The sequence below is a fragment of the Penaeus monodon genome, chromosome 15 (assembly GCF_015228065.2).
Source record: "Penaeus monodon isolate SGIC_2016 chromosome 15, NSTDA_Pmon_1, whole genome shotgun sequence".
Taxonomy (NCBI): domain Eukaryota; kingdom Metazoa; phylum Arthropoda; class Malacostraca; order Decapoda; family Penaeidae; genus Penaeus; species Penaeus monodon.
In genome coordinates, this window is record NC_051400.1 from 29,308,210 (window position 1) to 29,308,620 (window position 411).

Consider the following 411-nt stretch of genomic DNA (forward strand, 5'->3'; position numbering starts at 1 on the left):
GGAAAGAGGCAAGGGAGACCACGGGTAGGGGAGTATGATGGGGGAGAGACAAAGGAGATGAGAAGGGTAGCGGGCAAGGGCAGTAAAGGAACGGGGCCAGGAGTGCCCAGGGATTAGGAAAGGGTCACTGTGTGCCATCATGTGCCACCGACTGTCACTGTAGATGGCTCAGTGCCAGGCAGAGGCAGCGTCCCTTGCTCTGCGTTCTCACGTCCTCGAACACTAACCCTGCCGTACCGTAAAGGTTATCATTAAGGAGACGGAAAAAAAGTTGAACGTTAGGTGATGGTCTGAGACGAAGATTTTAGAAACGTTGCGTTCGTTGTAGTTCTCGGAAGACGGTTGGGAGTGAGCGAATTCGAAAGAGGAAATCCTTACTTACATGAATACTTAAACACTTATAATCTCATT

The 411-nt window shown here is 50.1% G+C and overlaps 1 protein-coding gene across 1 annotated transcript in view; it reads left to right on the forward strand.

Moving 5' to 3' along the window:
- LOC119581924 (rhodanese domain-containing protein CG4456-like) overlaps positions 1-411 on the forward strand; it is a gene marked incomplete in the record, with an annotated part of 8,121 nt that overhangs the window by 3,312 nt on the left and 4,398 nt on the right.